Below are 22208 nucleotides of genomic sequence, written 5' to 3'. Positions count from 1 at the left end.
GTTGTTTCCAGATTCTGGCTATTATGCATAAAGCTGTTATGAACATAGTTGAGCTAATGTCCTTGTTGTGTGGTGGAATATCTTTTGGGCATATGCCCAGGAGTGGTATGGCTGGGCCTTTAGGTAGAATTATTCCCAATTTCCTGATGACATGTTTTGATCATATTAATCTTCCAGCCCTTCCCTTTTGTACCCCATTTAAAAAATTCTTCAAGACCAATTTGTACTTAGAGATAGTCTGGGATGTGTAGTCTTCCACTGGAGCTCTTAGAGAAAATTGTCTTTCTCTCAGCAGGGAAAGTTGTCAATAGCTCCATGGGTATAAGTGGGGATGTGTGCCCAACTCCTCTCTCCATGCTGGGATTTGGGTTGACTTGGGCTTGCAGAGGTTTTGTACATGTCATGTCCCTCTCTTGTGTCATGTGAGTATATATCTGCCTCTGCCCAGCTGTGTTCTAAAACATTTTCCTTGTCATCACCCACCACCTCTGGCTCTTATAGTATTTCTCCCGCCTTGTCTTCAAAAAGCCTTGAGCTTTCAGAGTAGGATACAGCATAATTGTTCCGTTTTGGGTTGGACATTCTGTAGTCCCTTATTTTCCACCCTATGGCCAGACTTAAGTCAATTGCAAGTAGAAACTTCTCAGTTGAGGGCTAAGAAATGCATTGATCTATGGATATTATGATAAATCATCAGGGGTTAGTTTAATAGTGTATCCATTTAACAGAATGATAGTGGATTTTCCCTAGGACATATGACCTACCTAACCATAGGTTCCTGGTGTGTTAAAGGTGCCAAGTGTGGGTTTCATCCTATGGATCAGTGCTTAAACCCAATGATAAAATAGTTACTCACATTATGTTTGAGTCAGTTTGTTTGCCCTAGCCAGTCATTAGTGTGGCTCAAAGGTATCATAGCTGCATCTGATTAATGGTCACTTTTCTCCTCTGGTATCCTGCTTAGCTTCTTCCTTCCAGCACCATGAAAGCTAGCTAGTAGGGATGAAGCATTCAGATCCTTACTGGTTTGATTATACTATGGCCTGGGTATCATGTTTGTGGATTCCTTAGCAGTAGAGTCTTACTGTCATGATCTAGAATAAAGCCAAGAGCGATAGCAGTATTTTACAATGTCCGCAAATCTATGTGACCCCAATGGCCAACAACTCCGGAAGAAGTAACTTGTTCCCAGCACCGAACTTTTATATTTCAAAGCAATTTCTGTTTCCCATTCAGATTTTACCTTGCTTATATTTTATGCATATCCGATTGATGCAGTGGCATATGGAGTGGTCAAATGTTGTCAGTTCAAAGGAATACATTAAAGATGGAAGGCTCCTGTGAAAATGGGGAGAGGAAGAACTAAATGCAGAATTTTTTTTCTTCATTTAGGGAAAGGAAGAATTAGAGAGACAATGGGGCAGATACCCTAGGATCTTCAGGTTTCTCAGCCTCAGCTGCAGAGCTGGGAAAATGTAAGGCTTTATGCTCAGTGACCTCCAAGGAGACCTTTAGCTCGGAAAGCCTAGACTTATCATCCTAGTTCTATTCTCTCTCTGATTCTGGGTGTTACATAAACATAGGGGCATTGATTCCTGGATGTGAGGAGTAGAGTGTATGTGGCCTCAGTTTTCTCCATAAAATCAATGAAGGCTGAACTGAAGAATCACTGAAAGTCAGGGCAGGTCAGCTAAAGTTGTAGCATATGAATTATTCATGCTTAGGTCTGCATGTCTGCCTTTCCTCTAAAAGTGCTCTACAATAAGATCAAAAGCAGAGGGGTGAGCTGCGTGGGGCATTCTCGCCAAGAAGCATGTGAAAATATTACAGGGCAGCGTGAAAATAAGCATTTACAACAAAACGAATTGAAAGTATCAATGATTCTGAACAATGTCTGAAGTTTTACAAAGTCTTTTGAACACTTCTATTTCATTCTCAAGTTACTTTTCTTTTACTTACTGACAAATATGTGGATAAATCTTTTGTTAGCTCTCTTGGTAATATATTATTTCATTCTATAATTATTTCCCACTTCCTGTTTGATAGCGTTTCATGAGAATAATTCCTATTGTTTGTATGATTTGTTTCGTAAACCATTTTTTCTTTACAGCTAGTGTATTGGGTCAGGTCTCCATCTACTCATTTAGAGTGATGGCATCTTGGGTTATCATGTAGATCTTAGGTTATGAAGTTTTATTATTCTGCATTTTGTAATTCTCTATATAAGACTGGGCTGGGATCTTATTTCTGGTAATAGATACTTCCTTCTCTTGTAATTTGCTTTGATTTTTCTATGTAACATTAATGGGTGTTTAAATTTATCGAACACTTTTCTGTAACTTCTATGATTGTCATTTTTCTCCTTATGGCTTTAATACAGAAAATTAATTTGAGGTTTAAAAACCATCTTTCTGTGAATATGTGCAGATATGAGTGCTACTGTGCACATGTGGGGGTTAGAAGGCAAGCTTGGTGTCTGCTTGCCTTCTACTTCATTTGTGGTAAGGTCTCTCTCTCTCTCTCTCTCTCTCTCTCTCTCTCTCTCTCTCTCTCTCTCTCTGTCTCTCTCTCGTGTGTGTGTGTGTGTGTGTGTGTGTGTGTGTGTGTGTGTGTGTGTGTATGTAAACCAGGATAACAGGCCCAAAAGCTTCAGTAGATTCTCTCATGTCTATCTGCCATCTCACCAGTGGTACATTGTGGTCACAGTGCATGCTAGCACATGAGTTGGGAGAATTAGAACTCATACCTCATCTTACATGGTAGGTACTTTCCCCACCAAGTTATCTGCTCAGTCACTACACTGAATTTTTAGAAAACAAAAGCCTCATTGTATTTCTAGAGTAAGTTCTTTTCCTTATTGAAAATACAATTTTTTTTCATATACTATATTCTGATTATTGTTTCCACTTCACCCAGGTCCTCCCAGATCCATTCAACCTCCATACTCATCCAAATGCGCGTCTTTGTTTTTTTCTATATCATTAGAAAAACAGCAGCCATCTAAAATCAAGGAAATAATAAAAAGATAAAATAACACAAATGTGAACAAGATGAAACAAATGAAAAAAAAAACAATGACCCAAAGGGAATCACATAGAAACACACACATGCACACATATTGGTATACACAGAAATCCCATATAAACACAAAATTGGAAACCTGTAAGGTTAGAAAAAATGCTAGGTGAAGGTATTATGAGATAAAACCAAAATCCAAACCAAACCAAGCAACCAACCAACACAAGCACCACTTCCAACAATAAAATTCCTTTAAAAAATACCATTGAGTTTATTTTGTGTTGGCTATCTTCTACAGGGACAGGGGTCTGGCCTTAAGAGTAGCTTGTGTGTACTGTGAGACTATGTAAGATAAAGCTAACTTTTCATTGTCTGTGGTTATCAATTGGGTTAGTGATTTGGACTTGTGTCCACTTCCACTCTCAGCACTGTAACCACAACAGGCTCAGACCTGTTCAGACCCTGTGCTTCCTGCCACAGTCTCTGTGAGTTCACATTCTCATTAGTCTTATTGTGTTTAGAAGGCCTTGTTTCCTTAGTATCCTCCATCCACTCAGGCTCTTATAATCTTTCTGTCTCTTCTTCTGCAGGGTTCTCTAAGGGGAGAAATTTGATAGAGACATCCAAGGATGTTTTTAGGCATCCTTTTGTTGCTATGTTCCTTTAGAAGAACAGTAGTATTTGGTTTTCCTCTAGGTCCCTGACATAACTAGTTTCAAGTTCTTGGCTAACTGAGCAGTGTTGAATGGGTCTTAAATTCTTTTTTTTTTTTTTTTTTTACTTTTTAAACCCTTTTTATTTTAAAAGACCTAAAAGCTTTCAAGGGCATGTTACAATTTATCTAATACCAAGGGACATGTTTTATTTTTATTTTTATTTTATTATTTTATTTTTTATTAATTTATTCTTGTTACATCTCAATGGTTATCCCATCCCTTGTATCCTCCCATTCTTCCCTCCCTCCCATTTTCCCCTTATTCCCCTCCCCTATGACTGTGACTGAGGGGGCTTAAATTCTATCAGATATTGGTTGGTTACTCTCACTAGCTTTGTACATCTTGCATATATCACCATTTTTGATAAAAAGGATTTGCAGCTAGGTTGGTGTTTACCTTTCTTCTTTGGTAGCATTCAGATTACCTTCCATTAACATGAACACTAGACAGTAGCAGTGAAGGCTCTAGGTAGGCACCATCTTGATTTTGCCATGTTCAATGAGTTGTAGAGTTATTGTTTTCGTCATCTGTTTGTGAAGAGCAAACAATAGCTTTGGAAATAACCTGACTTGTTTATAGTTCCCATGTGATCCTTTTGGCCAACAACTTGATTGGTTGTAACCATACCTGGGACTGGAAGCTTCATTTGATGATAAGAGATACCACGTTAGGGCTCAGTCTCCCTACTTATTTGGCAATTCCTTTTAGATTATCTGTGTATATATGTTAGGAAGCTTCTCCTGTATTAGTTTTCCATACAATCCTACAAATGTCCCATAGTTTTAGCTATCCCTCCCCTTATTCTGTCTCTCACTGCCCTCTTCTCTCATGTTCTAATTTAATCCTCGTATTCCAGCTTTCCTACCATCCATTCATAACTATCTATTCTATTTTTCTTTTCTGAGGTGATCCAATTGTGTCCCAAATCTTTATTCCATACCTAATCTCTGTGGTACTATGGTTGAGGACTTAAAGAATAACATCCACTCATAGGTGAATACATTCCATACTTGTCTTTTTGGTTTTGGGCTACCTCACTCAGGGTAATTTTTTTTTAATAGTTCATTCAATTTGCTTGTCAATTTCATGACTTCATTTTTTAACTTTAGAATATTTCACTGTGTAAATGTACCATATTTTCTTTATCCATTCACTCACTGACAAAGCTGTTTCCAATACTTGGACAATTTGAATAGAGTAGCAAATGTTCCTGTGGTAGAATGAAGCATCCTTTGGGTATATGACCAAAAATGATATAGTTGGAATTTGAGGTAGATATCACCAGCTTCCTGAGGAACTACCACAGTGATTTTCATAGTGGTTATTTAAGTTTATATTCCCACCATCAATGGACATTTGTTTTCCTTTCTCCATTTATAAACATCAATATAAACATCTATTGTTTTATTGACTTTAGCCATTCTGACAGTTGTAAGTTTATATATCAAAGTATCTTTGATTTTCACTTTCCTGATGACTTAGGATGCTAAATATTTTTAACTGTTTCCCAGTCATTTTTGAGAATACACTGTTCATATCTGTATATCGTTTTATTTTGGTTATTTGTTTTCTTGATGTCTAGTTTCTCTTCTTTCTTTCTTTCTCTTTTTCCCTCTTTCTTTCTTTCTGTTCTTTTCTTTATAGATTTTGGATATTTGCTCTCTATTCAATGTGAAGATGGTACATTTTTATCACTGTATATTTCTGTTTGCATTTTCCACTGGATTTTCTGTTCAGGTATCCATAGGTATGTGTTTTTATGTTTTGGTCTTCAATTCTATTTCTCTGATCATTATGTCTGTTTTGGTGCCAAGACTATGATATTTTTATTGCTATCGATCTGTATTAAATTTGAGATGTTGGTACCTCCAGCAGTTTTTTTTTTATTATTCAAGATTGTTTTAGCTATTCTGTTTTTTGTGTGTATGCATGTTTATGTGTGTGTTTCCATATGAAGTTGCAAATTATCTTTTCAATTTCTGTGAACAATTGTATTCAAATTGTGATAGAGATTGTATTGAATCTCTAGATTGCTTTTCTTAGAATGGCTATTTTGCTGTTAATACTACTCATTCACAAGCGTAGGAGCTTTTGTCCATCTTCTGATAGTTTCTTAATTTTCTTTCTTCAGTATCTTAAAGTTTTATATAACTATTTCACTTGCTTGATTAGAATAACCCCCAAGATATTTCACAGCTTGGGGGTTATTGTAAATGGTTTGCTTCCCTGATTTATTTCTCAGTAAGCTTCTTCTTTGTATGTAGGAAGGCTACTGAATTTTGTGTATTAATTTTGTATCATACTAATTCCTGAAAATGTTTATCAGCTGTTGGAATTTCCTAGTTTTACAGTCACTTATATATACAGTAATCATTTTTTATTATACTTTTGCATTTTTGGAATTGTTTTGCAGTATTTTGCTTAATTATTGTCTATGTCTACCCCACTTTTAGTCTTCAGACTGTCAAATCTTTAACAGGTTGAAATGTTGCATGCCTTTGTTTTTCTCGTAAATGCTAATATTTTCTTCATGAAGATTGTTATAATTCATTGGTAAAGCAATTTTGTCCTAGAGTTTTCATTGAGGAAATCTTATAATTATGGATTTATGATCATCAATGATAATAAATAGTTAAATTCTGCATTCATATTTGTCTTTGATGTTTTGAATCACTGACTCTAGAAACTGTTTTACATTGGTCAAAATTTCTAGATTACTGTACACACTTTACACAGTATGCATTAAATGTTTTTTATGTGGTAGAGCTAATTATATCCCCAAATTGTAAGAAATCATTTAAAACATTATAATGCTATGGATTGGACTCAGCATCCCTTGACTGCTAAATAGCTATTGTACTTTAAGGCCCAAATGCCCAATTATGGTTATACCTTACCTTCTTTAAAATCTTTCTGACAGTTTTATAAATTGTTTTTATAGCTTCAAAGTACAAGTTATTTATTCCTTAAATATTTAGTTGAATTAACAAATAAATCCACTTGAGATTAATATTTTATTTAAGTAATTAGTCTGTAAACTGAAGAGGAAAATGCTTCAAATTATGCAGCTGAATATTCTTTAATGTTAAATTTTTTCTTTCTTAATAAATTTCAGAAGAATAAAAATTTATAGTCCATTCATGTTGAAAAAAATTTTCTGATGATCTTGGCTATTATGAATTTTATTTATTTCCTATTATAAAGAGTATCTTGCTATATTGTGAGCATTATGAATGTCTTTAACATTTTAATTGAAAGGTCAAGTATTTAATTCATTTTTGCATTCTCATGAATGTTGGCATTTTCTTACTTTTTTGTTTTATATGCACTAAATGTATTACTTCGAACTTGAAATACATTAGATGGGAAGTTAAGATTATTTCTACACCCATATTTATAACACTTGATCAATAATTTTAAAGAATGTATTTATTATTTGTTTTTGTGTGCATACATGTGTATGCATATGTGTATATATTTCTGTGTGAATGTAGGTATGTGTGTTACAGTGTGTGTGCCTTTGTGTGAAAACCTTAGATTTTGGTTTTTCCCTTCCATCTTATTTTGAGGCAGGGTCTCTTTGTTGTTTTTCCTGTAAATGCCAGGCTAGGTGTCCTGTGAGATTGTGGAGAGTTTCTTGTCCTCACCCCGACCTCTCTGTGGGATTACTGGTATTACAGAATCTTTAGGATGCAGCCTGCTTTAACGTGGCTTCTGGAGATCTGAACCTTGTGGTTTGTACAGCAAGCACTTCTGTCAACAATGGCACTTCTCTTTCTCTAACACCTCTGTCTTCTGTTTCCTGACTTACTGATGTGAGACGTTGCTGGATAAGATTGAAGTCTGACTTTTCTGGATAGCCATTTTGTGATTGGTCTATGAAGGCAATCTGCCTTTTCTCACTCCGTCTCATCTGGAAACCCCAGATCTTGTAAGGAATGTCACACAGCCCTCAGGGAAGATTACAGGCCTGACTTTTTCCTGATAAGGAACTTCTTCTCCAAGCACAGGAAATTCCTGGAAGTAACCCACCCTAGCCTCCCACAAATGACCTTTAGTCATACCTAGAAGTCATTCTCTCAACCATAGGCTAATTAAGTACTGTTTTCTCCTTCTTATGATAGGCTCCTGAGTTACTGCGTGTAAATCAGGCACTGTACCACTGTATGTAGACTAAGTATCCTGGTGCCCTTAACCCTATCGAATCACACACATTCACCCATAAAAGCCTTCCCCACTTGCCCAAGGTTTATAAACAAAGGCTGGCTGAAGTGCTGGGGAGGGGCTTGCTCTCTTGATTGCTATTCCTCCGCCATGACCATCTGAGACTCCATTTATTCTACGGAACCGCGGTTGGGCGCCAGCAATGGTGGAACTGCCTTTGCAGAAACTGAGGCCTGCTCCATCACCACTGCTGGCTTGATGCTGACCCTTCAGTGAAGCTCTGCCTGATCCGCGTCTTATTGTACCTGCCTTCCAGTGGGTTTCAAACATTTTCCGTCTTCCTCTGTTGTGCTTAGCACAGCAGCTCAAACAAGGAGCTGTAACACTTTGGTATCAGCATGGATTTGTTAGGATCCTAAGTCTCCACTGCCATCTGAGACCTGCAGTCTTAGTTTAAAAAAGCTAAACTGTGGAGAGTGTCCTGTCCATTGGCTAGATCTGGGTAGTGGTTTGAAGTTTACGGCCTGTATTGTCCTTGGCTGGTGCCATAGTTTGAGCGGGACCCCTGGGCCCAAATCTGCCTATCATAATGTTCTTCTTGTAGGTTTCTAGGACCCTCTGGATCCCTCTACTTTGCCATTCTCCCATGCTTCTCTCATCTAGAGTCCCAATAGGATACCCTCCCCTCTGCCCCAGTTTCCTGGTAAGTGAAAACTTTCATGGGACATGCCCCTTTGGCTAGTATGCAGATATAGAGTGGGATATGACTTTCTTACGTACTCTGGTGCCTTATATTTGACCAAGTTTCCTGGATGGGGAGACCTGGGGGCACTCAGAGGAAGCATAGCAGGCTACCAAGAAGAAACTTGATAACCTATGAGCATACACGGGGGAGGAAGTCCCCCTCAGTCACAGTCATAGGGGAGGGGAGTAAGAGGAAAATGGGAGGGAGGGAAGAATGGGAGGATACAAGGGATGGGATAACCACTGAGATGTAATATGAATAAATTAATAAAATAAAATTTAAAAAAAATTGAGCATATACAGGGGGAGGAAGTCCCCCTCAGTCACAGTCATAGGGGAGGGGAGTAAGGGGAAAATGGGAAGATACAAGGGATGGTGTAACCATTGAGATGTAATAAGAATAAATTAATAAAATTAAATTAAAAAAAAAGAATTGTAGGTATCCTATGTCTGACTCATTCTGTAAAATCTTTCTCTGATTTGTCCCTTTTTCTGCCCCCTCAATTAGACACTTTCAAACATGGGTGCTTCCTTCTACAAACTAACTTTACCTTCGTTGTTTGGAAATTAAGGTGTGTACTAAGGGCCTGTCTGTATCCAGCCAGAGGGATTAAAGGTGTCTCATTCCAGCTGCATCACACTGACCTAAAAGGTCTTCGGATGTGATCCCTTGCCAGAGAAGCCATGTTGCTGGATTAAAACTCCTCTACATGATACAGGGGACATACTGACCAAAACTTGATATAAACAATTTATGATAAGCCCATAGCCAACATGGAATTAAATGAGAGATGCTCAAAGCAATTGCACTAAAATCAGAAACAAGACAAGGTTGTTTACTGTATATCTATTTAATGCAGTAATAGATGTTTTAGTCATAGCAACAAGACAACTGAAGCAGATCAAGGCTGTACAAATTGGAAAGGAAGACGTAAAGGTATTGTTATTTGCAGATGATATGATAGGATAGGTGACCAAAAAATCCCACCAGGGAATTCCTACATCTGTTAAACACTTTCAGCGAAGTGCTGTTTTAAATCAAATTTAAAATAAACTGAAAACTGACAACTGGGTTATTTCCGAACTTATTAATGGGAATAAATTAAGTATTTTAAATTTAAGTCAGACAACAATATCCTCTTTGTCAGGGTTCCCTGAACCTTGAGGGGATGGACTTGATCACACTTATGAGTACTTCTTTTTTTGTGCAGTGAGGTTTTACGTAGCTCAGGTTAGCCAGAACTTGAGCTCTAGCAGAAGCTGGCCTTGAAATTCTGATTCTTCTGCCCACATCTCCCATGTGTTAAGATTATATAGGTTGACATCACACGTGGCTAGTTTTGCTTCTTGTCAGTGAAGTTTTCACCTTCACCTTCCATTTAAATGAACTTTATCTTCATGTGTCAAAAGGACTATCCAGTTCTCTTTCCCAGGAATCGAGCATTCTGCGTGGACTTGGAATTGAGCATCCTCTTCCCCAAAAGAGTTAATCACATAGCTGGACTGTGCAGGGTTTGAGTGGCACTGGACTGGGTTTCCTTGGTGCATTAAGTATTGCTCTGCTAGAACCAAATTATGAATCTAATCATTATGCGGAGTAAAGAATTAACCAAAAATTCTCAAAGACTCCTTCCTGAACACAGGGAAGTGCTCATGCGTGGGTCTCGCCCCAGTGCATTTCAGAGCTCATCAGGTACTGCTTAGATCATGGCCATCACCTATGTTTTCACTCTCCTAATTGTGCACAAAGAGATGCTTCTGTGATATGAAATATGTCTCTTCGGCAGCTCAAGGAACTTTTCACATTTTGGAGATTTGTGTGTGCATGTATTTTAAATAGGCAACTGCACATCTTTAGCTTTATCTTCTTCAACTCCCCATAAATATCAGGCGCTGTAATTAAAGGAAAGCTTGTAACTGGAGTACAGAATAGATGGCGCATCTCCCAAAAGGACAACTCTGAAAGGAAAAAATATCCTTGTAAAGCAATGGGACTGTGCCCTGTGATTATGTGCTCTGGGGCAGTTACACAGCAAGCGTGATGGGGATTACAGATCTGCCTGCTCTGCAGGAAGGATGTGCCTATTAACAGAAACCAGCTGTTTGGAAAAAAATGCTCTGCCCGGAGTACTGAGAGCATGTCTTAATTTAGCTCTGGGCCACATTTATTACTGCCGAGTTTTTTTTTTTTCCTTTTTTTGGAAACCATCAGCCCCATTCAATTAATAACATCCCCGTGAATTCATGTGACACAAAGGAAATATTGAGAATAGTTCATCTAGAGCAAATCTGTCTCTGGGACTTAACAACTTGATTTTGCACATGGTGTCTGTACACTCCCAAACTTGCTGTTTTTCATACAGACCCAGGTAAGGAGGCAATTTTGGTCAAGACTGTGCTTTCCTTTAAAGAGTGATAATCTGATTGCACAGGTTACGGAACCTCCTTCCCTCCCTGAGCACTGCAGAGACAGGAGAACTGCCCTGAGAGTTAAAGAGGTGCCAATTCTCTACTCTCCTCATCCTATAGCACATGGGAAAATATCTGGAATCTTCCTAAGTTTGAGAGAAATCAAATGACATCTATGAGTCATGGACATTCTCAATGCAAGTGTGAAAACCGTGGGGCAGAGGCACCAGTTTTAGATGGCCCAGAGTGTAAGGACACTTGTCAAGTTTGACTATGAGTTTAAGCCCCAGAACCCACCTTGTGGAAGGAGAGACTGGACCCTTGCAAGTTTTTCTCTGATATCTATACATGAGCTGGGATATGCACACACACACATATATATGTAAACATACACACACACACACACACACACACACACACACACATACACACACATACTACATAATAATGAAGAAGGAAAAGGCTGGTGATAATTCACAAGATCCAGGATACCATGCTCTGGTTTGAATCTGTGACATATTTTTTCATGTCCTGGGGTACCTATTTCTGTGTATCCCTCTCTTAGAAGGAAAGGGTATTTACTGAGGCACTCTGAAGGACAGGATAAGATAATTCACCCTTTTGTATGACATCATTAGATTTCATCTTCCAGCTCACGCAAGGCAGAGTCAATCAGTGATTTAAAAAATAACATGTGATGAGTCCAGTGCATACAAAAGATTGTAGAAATATGGATCCAGAGTACTGGAAATAGGGAGGGAGTCGGCTTTGGATGTGATTTGTTGATATGTTTGCATGCACTCTTGAGTGGGGGTGAGACACAAATTATAAATGGAAATGCTGGTGTAGTTTTTCACATTTGAGTGATATAGGGGAAGACATTCTAGACATAGGGATTGGCATGGACTAGAACTTTCTTTCTTTCTTTCTTTTTTCTGAGATAGGGTTTCCCTGTGTACCCTTGGCTGTTCTGGACTCTCTTTGTTGACCAGGCTGGCCTCAAACTCACAGCGATTCACCTGTTTCTGGCTGCCGGATGCTGCGATTAAAAGTGTGTGCCACCACCACACTTGGCAGGACTTTCAAAGGCATATGAAAGGTCTCAGGTCAGACATCCATGCAGAGGGCTATTAAAAAAAAAGGCTTTGTGAGCCATGCAAAGAAGTTTGAATTTCATATGTAGAGCTATTTAAAATAATTGAGGAGTGTTAAGCCAAAAAAAAAAAAATCAGATTGAAAGTTTTAATGATCAGTCTCTACATCTTGAGCTTAAACAATTCTGGTCAGTCTTTAGCCTGCCTGGTGTGTAGGTGAGGTTATGACTGAGTTCCTTGTAGTCAAGGAATTAATCTCATAAATATTGTTATATATCAGACTTAAGGACTTTAAGGATAAAGTTTGTAACTTAAAACAAATATCTGGATGGGTAAAGGAAGAGAAACTCTATTTTGGGTAGTCACTCATCTCTCATTTCTAGACTTAGTATAGAAGTCGAGATATTGTTGTCTGACTTAAATTTAAAATACTTAGTTTATTCCCATTAATAAGTTCAGAAATAACCCAGTAGTCAGTTTTCAGTTTATTATAAATTTGATTTAACATTTTTGCATCAATGTTCTTTGTGAGGTTTCGGTATCAATGTGACTGTGGCCTCATAGAATGAATTTGGTAATGTTCCATCCACTTCTATCTTTTGGAGTAGCTTGAAGAGTATCATCAGTATTAGCACATCCTTGAAGGTCTGGTAGAATTCTACACTGAAATCATCTGGCCCAGGGCTTTTTTTTGGTTGGGAGACCATCAATGATTGCTTTTATTTCTATAGCAGAAATGAGACTATTTAGCTTGTTTTTCTGTTCTTCACTCAATTTTGGCAAGTGAAATTAATCAAGAAAATCGTCTATTTCCCTTACATTTTCAAATTTTGTGGCATATATGCCTTTGAAGTAGGATCTTATGATTCTTTGTATTTCTTCAGTGTCTGTTGTTATGCCTCCCATTTCATTTCTGATTTTGTTGATTTGAATACTGTCTCTCTCCCTTTTAGTTAGTTTGGCTAACGGTTTGTCTATCTTGTTGATTTTCTCAAAGAACCAGTTCTTGGTTTTGTTGATTCTTTGGACTGTTCCCTTTGTTTCTAATTTATTAATTTCAGCCCTGAGTTTGATTATTTCCAGATGTCTACTCCTCTTTGGTGTTTCTGCTTCTTTTTTTCTAGGGCTTCCAGCTGTGTCATTAAGTTGCTGATGTGGGATGTTTCCAATTTCTTTTTAAAGGCACTTAGTGCTATGAATTTTCCTCTTAGCACTGCTTTTAATGTATCCCACAAATTTGGGTATGTTGTTCCTTCATTTTCATTGAATTTCAGGAAGTTTTCAATTTCTTTCTTATTTCTTCCCTTACCCAGATGTCATTAAGTAGAGAGTTGTTTAGTTTCCATGTATGTGTAGGCTTTTTATTTCTGTTGTTGTTGAAGTGCAGCCTAAGACCATGGTGATCTGATAGGATACAAGGTATTATTTCAATCCTCTTGTATCTGTTGAGGCTTGCTTTGTGACCAACTATGTGATCAATTTTGGAGAAGGTTCCATGGGGTGCAGAGAAGAAGGTATATTCCTTTCTGTTTGGGTGAAAGGTTCTGTAGATATATGTTAGCTCCATTTGACTCATGACATTGGTTAATGGTGTTATTTCTTGGCTTAGTTTCTGTTTCAATGACCTATCCTTCAGTGAGAGTGGGGTGTTGAAGTCTCCCACTATTATTGTGTGGGGATCGATGTATGGTTTAAGCTTCATAATAGATCCTTTTACAAATGTGGGTGCCCCTATATTGGAATATACTTAGAAGATGCTCCAGCATTTGCTCAACCGTGTTCATATTAACCTTATTCATAATAGCCAGAACCTGGAAACAACCTAAGTGTCCCTCAGTAGAAGAATGGATAAAGAAACTGTGGTACATTTACACTATGGAATACTACTCAGCTATTAAAAGCAAGGAATTCCCTAAATTTGTGGATAAATGGATTGAACTAGAAATGTTCATAATGAGAGATTTAACCCAGAAGCAGAAAGAGTCAAATGGTATACACTGGCTTATATCTGGACAGTAACCCAAGGGGCATGTCCCATGAAAGTCTTCACTTACCAGGAAACTGGGACAGAGGGGAAGACTTTCTATTGGGACTCTAGGTGAGAGAAGCAAGGGAGAATGGGGAAATAGAAGGTTCCAGAGGGTCCTAGAAACTTACAAGTAGAATATATGATGGGAAGATCTGGGCCCAGGAGTACTGCTCACACTATGGCACCAGCCAAGGATGATATATGCAGTAAACTTCGAACCCCTACCCAGATCTACCGAATGGACTGGACATTCTCCACAGTTGAGTGGAGAGTGGGGTATGACTTTCACATGAGCTCTGGTGCTCCATATTTGGCCACGTCTCCTGGATGGGGAGACCTGGCGGCACTCAGAGGAAGGATAGTAGCTACCAAGAAGAGACTTGATACCCTATGAGCATATACAGGGGAAGGAGGTCCCCTTCAGTCACAGTCATAGGGGACAGGAGTAAGGGGAAAATAGAAGGGAGACAGGAATGGGAGGATACGAGGGATGGGATAACAATTGAGATGTAATATGAATAAATATATAAAATATATTTAAAAAGAAATTAAATAAAAATAAATTTGATTTAAAACAATTAAGTGTATTGAAATGCTATCTGTAACATATCATTACCCTAGAGAAGTCATGGACAATGAACATGCAAAACTTAGACTTTGCCTACACTTCCATTCAGATCTTTTCTCCAATATATATTTTTCTGTGTCTTCTGTCTTACTTCATAATTGAATAGACAATGCACATAGTTCAGGCAATATGATATTTATCAGCTATCTGTATTAATTTATTTATCACTCAAAAGAGTTCACATCATTTCATCCTGATGAGTGTGTCAAATCTTTTCAGTTTTTCAGTCAACAAATCATTTAAAAGCTTATCATTCTTTGTTACAAACAGCACATCACTATACACTCATAATTAGCTTCATTGTTTATTTTATATTAAAATTTGTTTTTAACAAATTCCAAATCTTCACAAAACTCATGTCCAAGTGAATTAACAATGTTAAAACAAAAACACTAAATCTATTAGAAGGAAAGTGGGGAAGATACTTGGGCTCATTGGCACAAGAGACAACTTCCTGAACAGAACACCAACAACTCAGGTTCTAAGACCAACAATTAATAAATTGGAACCTCAGAAAATTGAAAATCTTCTGTAGGGCAAAGAACACTATCAACAAAACAAAACTGCAGCCTATAGACTAGGCAAAGATCTTTATCAACCCTTCATCTGACAAAGGATTAATATCCAAAATATATGAAACACCAACAAAACAAAGAATCTAATTAAAAATGGGGTACAGAGCTAAACAGAGAATTCCCAACAGAGGAATCTCGAATGGCTGAGAAGCACTTAAAGAAATGTTCGATGAACTATAGAAATGATCTCTGAAAGTCTGAATAAATTATTTTAAAAAATACCAAAGGAAAAAAGAAAAAGAAAAGAAAGAAAGACAGAAAAGAAAAGAAATAAGAAAAAAAGAAAGAAGAAAGAAATGCTCAATGCCATTAGTTGTGAGGGAAACATGAATCAAAATGACTCTGAGATTCCATCTTCTACCTCTCAGAATGGCTAAGATAAGAAACTCAAGTAATAGCACATGCTGATGAGGATGTGGAGAAAGGGGAACACTCCTCCATTGCTGGTGGAAGTGCAAACTTGTAAATCACTTCAGAAATCAATCTGGTCCCTTCTCAGAAAATTGGGAATAGCTCTACTTCAAGACCCAACTATACCATTTCTGGGTATATACCTAAAAGATGTTCCACCATACAACTAGGGCACTTGCTCAACTATGCTCACAGCAGCTTTATTCACAATAGCCAAAAACTGGAAACAACCTAGATGTCCCTCAACTGAAGAATGGACAAAGAAAATGTGATACATTTGCACAATGGAATACTACTCAGCAATTAAAGATACAGACATCATGAAATTGCAGGGAAATGGATGGAACCAGAAAAGATTAATGTGGGGAGCCAAGACCATAGTTGGCAAGCATCTCCGACCTTGGCACAATACCTTGAGTGGGCCTGGGGCAGGCTGCCTTGTGACCTCTTTCCCTCCTTGCCTCAGGGTACATTCCAGAAGGCTGCCTTGTAACCTCTTCCCCTCCCTCAAGGTACTCTCCAGCAGTTCTCAGTATTTCTGGAATTACAGAGGCCTTCAGAGGACAAGAGAAACAAAGTCTATAGATAACACCTTGTGATTCCAGGGAAACAAAGTCTATAGATAACACCTTGTGATTCCAGGGAAACAAAGTCTATAGATAACACCTTGTGATTCCAGGGAAACAAAGTCTATAGATAACACCTTGTGGTTCCAGATGCCTAACAATTCCACCCAGCCCCAGAACCACAGGGGCCCTCACTCTGCCAAACTTCCTGACTTCCTGATATCTTGCAAAAAGTGCCCACCTGGATCACCCCACTCAGCCTCCTGTTTCAATGGTATGTAATTGCTTGTGTTTTGCTAGACACCTTCACAGGCTGGAGGAATAGAATCCTCCCTATCAACCCTTTCTAGAAACTCTCTAGTATTCTAAGATTCAAGACTCTTTTTTTTTTTACATATTAATTGCATTATCTAGGAGATAAAATAGTGTTAAGTATATTTATGGAAAAATGTGAAGAATATCAGTTTAATGCTAGAATAAAGATTGTCTTTATTCCTTTATTTAAGACCCATGAGGTCAAATAGCATAGAAATCTGAACTTTCAAGTTCACTTAAAAGACAACATTTTTAATTTATAAGGCATAAAAATTTTAAAAATCTCATTCAAGAATCATATAAAATTATCTTTATTTTGAAATTATGTCTAATGCTACTATAGTGTATATTATAAGATTACTGCTCCATTACTGTAAATTTTTGAATGTTGCATGCTTTAAAATTTTTTCTATTCTAGTAATTTTTGTCATTCATTTTCCTTTCAAGCAAGAGAAAAGGAAAGGAACATTTAAACATGCAAGAAAATTGTATGCTACATTTATAGTTTTTGATGTCCGGACCAATTTGAAGTATTGTAACTTATGCTGTTAAATAAGCATTAAATTCATTTTCTGAATTGAAGAGCACAAAGCTTTGAACACTTGGCTGATATCTGGTAGAGTTCTTTTGCTAGATGACAGATCCTAGTGTGCTTTTCATTTGGACAAAATGAGGACCAGAGCATTTTTGAGTTGTATAGGCTAGGCTCCCTGTTCTGAGCTAGAGAAATGTAATTGTTAAGTTTTTGCTGACCTCGTAGCGAACACCAAAAGAACACGCAATACTCAAAAGTAAGAATTTTACATTTTCTAAGCATTATAAATTTAAAATGTTGTCTTTTAAAGTGAATTTGAAAGTACATATTCAGCAACGGTGTTAAATCATGCATCATGTGGTGAGTGCTTCCTTTTTGCTTAATAATAATGATTATCATGGAAATTATTGATTTTAACATGAATAATATTATATACATTTTTATTTTTTGAGATTATAATTATATTGTTTACTCTTTTCTCTTTCTTCCTTCAAACAAGCCCATGCTCCCCTGTGCTTTCTTTCTAAGTCATAGACTATCATTTTTTAATTATTGTTGCACACACACACACACACACACATTCTTGAATACACAAATACAACCTGCTGAGTTGGTCAGTTTCTATATTACCTGTATATGTATGATCTTAGACCTTACCACTTGGTATTGGATAACCAATAATCTTGATTGTAAACTAGATTGATTTAAGAAGCAATGCAAGAACTTTTTTTTAGAATTCTTAGAACTTTTGAGATTTTTAAGACTCTTAGACATGGGTCATATGTGCTTTGCATTATGAGATGTTGGCTTTATAGAACTTAGAAGTGGGCTGGAGAGGTGGCTCAGAGGCTAAGTGCACTAACTGCTCTTCCAGAGGTCCTGAGTTCAATTCCCATAACCATGTGGTGGCTCAAAACCATCTATAATGAGATCTGGTGCCCTTTTCTGGCCTGCAGATGTACATGCAGGTAGAACACTGTATACATAATAAATAAATAAATAAATAAATAAATCTTAAAAAAAAGAGAAGTGACTAGCTGATTAATAAAGCACATTTCTGAATATCTCTGTAAGGACATTTCCAGAAGGATTAAATGAGTGGGAAACATGTGCCTTGAGTGTGGGTGGCACCATCTCATAGGCTCAGAGCCCAGACCAAATCAAATGGGCAAAGAAGAGTTCATACTAGCTAATGTGGTCTGTGTCTCCTGCCTGCCAAGAGCCTAAGCTTTTTCTTCTGCTTCAGGTTCCCCACCATCATGTTCACCTTCGTCATGAAGAAGAACAGCCTGCCCAGCTGACCATGGGGGGGAAACCTGTGCAACTGCTTATCAGAATAAATCCTCCTGTCTTTAATGTTGTTCTCCACACTTTGTCAGCTTGATGGGAAAATTGACTAGATTAACCATTAACTATGCTCAATTTTTGGTGCTAAAATGCTTTACAAAATGCCATTTCTTTCAAACAGCTATTGTAGTCAATTTACATTGTGAGGAAAACATTTTTTTAGGAGAATGTAGCAGCTCACCAAACACCATAAGAAGTGTTGGTAGAGCAGGGTTGGGATTTGACCTTGTAGCATGTCTTTCTTTGACCACCGTCTTTTCCACACTGACAGCTCCTCTCTTGAGACACCTGTGCCACACTGCCCACCTGCCCATGGGAGAGCATGGGTGAGAGGCTTCCTACTGAATCATTTCAAAGCATACAATACATGAGAGAGAGGAAATGACAAATGTAGAGAAGGAGCGACTGTGGGGGTGGTCATTAACCACAGAGATCAAGTAGAGGTAAAACTTTCCAGGAACCCAAGGAGATGCTTCTGTTCGTGATGTATCTCTTCAAGCACGACAAACTTGAGTTCAGACCCTCAGGGCCCATATAAATGCCAGGCACTGTGGTATATATCTGTAACCCCTTAGCTTGTGGGAGGGAGGCAAGGGTGTCTCTGTAGCTCAGTGACTAGCTAGTGTAGCCAAACGGCAAGTTGACTTAAAAAAAAAAAAAGGTAGGGAGCAGAAGAGAAGTGAACCAAGATAGACTACCATTCCCTTAACACAAGACCACTATACACTCAACCAATCTGGGATAAGAGCATTCATTCTTTCATGATGATGAAGTTCTACTTATTTAAAGATACCAGCTAAATGCCCCACCTCCTAATCCTAATACCTTTGCTATTTCACACAGTAGCAAGTGTGTGTGGTTAGAGGACTTGGGACTTATTTTCTTAACAAATTCAGACAAATAATAATTCATCATTTTTATTTGTACTTTCCTAGTTTTCTGATGTATTTCTTCCCCATGAAGGACCACTTAAGTCAGGGAAGCTGTGTGCATATGCATCCTCCAGCACTACGGGAGGAAGGAACTGTAATAAAAGAAGAGCCAAGAAGCACATTTTCTCCTTGACAGGGGTTTGGGTACTGGACAGATCTTCTTAGTGGCACTGGGAAGATGAATTGTCAGAAAGTGACATTCCATACCCTTCTCCGATATTAGCCTGGGAGCTTACTTCCATGTAATATAATTCCTGAGCCAGTTCAGCCTTTAAATGATTGACCCTCTCATTCACAGGCATTGTTAAATTCCTCCCCAGGGCTGAGATGTAAAACTTTCCCGTGTTTACTCGGCTGTTTATGCTTCCCCGGTGGAAGACAAACATTATAAGTCCCTTCCTTGATGCGGGAAATATAAAATCAGAAATATGATTCTTCCTTTAAAAAGAGAAACAGCTTTAATTGAAGAGAAGCAATGTGATTTCCTGGAGGTAAAATACAAAGTACTTGTCTATTCCGTTTCCGTTTTATAAATCCCTCCTGTGTGCTTATAAAAAAACCTAAAATCTCAGCCAAGTAAAGGAGACAAAAAGCAAGGAAGAAAACACCTTTGTTTGAATAACTAATCATATGTGAAATAAATTCCACAAATTAGCTTGAACTTGAGGATGTTATGCCTTTGGGATGAGGACTATCATTTGGTTGTATTTAACAGCTCTCTGCTGTGTTCAGCATGAAGAGAAAAGTGTACCCCTGTTGTCATTTGGCTCAACCAAAATATAGCATCCTACAGATAAACCTTGGTGTTTGTGCCACAGTATATGACTTCCATTTCAGAAATTTTCAGAAAGTTCTAGATGACAATACTAGGTGGGTAGGTAAGTTTTCAGTCATTGGCCCTCATGGTTGTCCTTGCCATCGCTTTGTTTCTTTAGTGGTAGGGAGTGAACCCAGGCACTCTGTCACTGAGTCGTATTTCCATTTTTTCCCCATTTATAAACATACAACTACTTCAGGATCCCCCAAACCTGTGTGCCTCTGTAGTGCTGAAATTGCCCAAATCAAGGAGGTAGCTATTCTTTTTCTAAATGCTCAAGATCACAGCTTCAGAAAGCTTATAAGCATCAACAGAAGTATTGTTTTTAAATTGAGAATTTAAAATTTTATTCTACAGCCCCCCAGACCCAAATCACATCAAAGTCGTATCAATTTTATTCCAAGGATATAGCTCGTTGATTTCCTATCCCCGGCTTGACATAGATTGCATCTTTCCAGTAAGAAGCCAAGCTCTCAATGGCCTCAAGTGTCTTTCTAGCTGCCCCCTTGGCACTTCTCTCTCCTACACTACAGAGAAGTAGCAACTTCTTTTCAAGTCTTTTTCCTTCCCCTTGTTCTGTGGAGCATTTTGCTCTGGGAAATATGCTTTGAAAGTTGTGTGCTTTTGTCTGACACCCACATTGATTTTGGGCCACAGAACTTTCAAAACATGCTCTCCCCAAATAGAATTCAGAATCAGTGGGGGGTTTCTTAAGAGGTGTGCACTGAGAATCTTATTGTGGTTCTATTTTGACTAAACTGTGCTTCTTTGTTTTCAGAGAGGATTTTTTGGCCACTGAAAGGTTAAAATAATACGCTGCCATTCATTAGCTAGATTTGCCAAAATAATGAAAAAAGAGAGTCTAAGACATGGGAGGCTTTCAATATAATAAGAAATTACACACACACACACACGCACATGCACACGCACACGCACACACGCACATATGTGTGTGTGTGTGTGTGTGTGTGTGTGTGTGTGTATTCTGAAGAATGCTTATAAAATCATAGATTTACCTGCTTACCTACTGCCTTTCAAATAACATAGTGATAGTTTTCAGTCCCTTGCTCTGCCTCTGCAACCCTCTTCCAACCCTTTTTCAGGTAAAGTTCCCACCTCTCTCTTCCCCTTCACACCATTCCAGTTTTACTCATGTGTGAGACTCTTTAAAACAAAAACCACCACAATATAAGTAAGTAAACAAATATTTTTAAAATTCACTTTTCCAAAATTGGCTGATGTGAATAATGTGTTCATTCAGAAACTAGTCATGGCTAAGTCCTCTAAGTCCTAGAGTGCTGACAGGCAATGGGATTAAAAATAACACCTAGCTTTTACAATCATTGCATCTGGAGAAGATCACATGTTGGATACTTTTGGAATGCTAAAATGCTTCTTGTCACTTTAATATACATAAGATTTAATTCACATACTCACCGTGTGGTGGGTGGAATCTATGAAATAATTGAAATAAAGAAATAGCTTTATACCATTTTCCATGAGTCACTTACCCTTTTACCTACATTTTGCTATTCCTCATCCTCTATAGATATTATTCTCTCAGTCTCCTTTCTAAATTTGTAAATATTATCCATACTTATACCTTTTTTTATATGATAAACTATATATGTCTTCATATGATAGCTTAGGGTATCCATATAAAAGAAGAATCTATTGTTAATAGAAGGTAAATGAAGGTCATAATCTAAGGTAGAAATGTCGGTTTGAAGTCATGGGTTCCTGAATCCTGAGTGAGTTTATACACACTTCTATTCCAGGTACTAGGAATCTGAGGGAAAAAAAACCTCACAGGGATCCTGTACTATATGTAGTAAACTACTGAATGAAACAACAACAAGAAGAAGAGGATAGATTGGTTCTATGTACTTAAACACTCATTCTCTGCTT

Source organism: Acomys minous, assembly GCF_964271855.1.
Source record: "Acomys minous genome assembly, chromosome: 6".
Lineage (NCBI taxonomy): Eukaryota > Metazoa > Chordata > Mammalia > Rodentia > Muridae > Acomys > Acomys minous.
This window is presented reverse-complemented; position numbering follows the sequence as displayed.